The following is a 960-nucleotide window of genomic DNA, read 5'->3' as shown; positions in this document are numbered from 1 at the left end:
ATATATATATGCAATTAATTTCTATTATTTTACAAATTGTAAATACAAAATTGCTTTTCAAAAAATTCGCATGCCGATGCAAAAACAATCGCATCTTTTTGATTAACGTAAATTGTGGTTTTTCTGACTGCAATAGAACTAACTAACGTAAAATGCGGTTGACTTAAAGACAAAAAAAAAAAAAAAAAAAAATACTGCTGGACGTGATTTATGATTATTGCAAATTTTCCGTATTGTTATTTTCCGTAGCAATAACTCGCCCACTACAAGCTTTTATAATTTTTTTGTTCCACTAACTTTATATACTTTTACCATAATAATGTCTAGGAAAAATTAGAATTTGATCCGAATTATAAAATTTTAATAGTTTTTTTCGATTATTTTTGTTATATCAGAATTGTGACATACAAGGTCTACATCAAAAAATTTGATGTAGACCTTGTATGTCATTTAATAATTTGATTTATGAGATATAAATGGGGGTTATGTGTGGCTAAGGTATTTATAGCATTTAGGTGATAGTAACATAAGGCCCACATCTGAATATTATACTTAGTCGAACATAAATTACGTAACGCTCTAAGGAGGGGGAGGGGGTTAGTGGTTTTATGACGACTCGGGACCTGTTACTAAAGTGTTATGATTTTGTGACGAGGGCGGGCAAGGAAATGGTGGTTTAAAACGGTCGAAAATTGCGTGACGTAATTTATGAACGACCCCTATCACCTAAGTATAATAAGTAATAACTATACACATGGCCCATATCTACGTCATCCTATTAATTGAGTGGAGCTATCAAATGCGGTACGCATCAAATTTTTTTTGGGATTCTTTTTGATAACATTTTGTTGCAGTCGTCTTTAATATTTTACATCGTCTTTTTACGTCATTATTTGGCGTCATTTTTTATCACCCATACATAGAATTTTATAATGAAACTTTTACTTATTTTGAAAATTC

The sequence above is a fragment of the Hydra vulgaris genome, chromosome 04 (assembly GCF_038396675.1).
Source record: "Hydra vulgaris chromosome 04, alternate assembly HydraT2T_AEP".
NCBI classification, from domain to species: Eukaryota; Metazoa; Cnidaria; class Hydrozoa; order Anthoathecata; family Hydridae; genus Hydra; species Hydra vulgaris.
Note: the sequence above shows the minus strand (reverse complement) of the source record.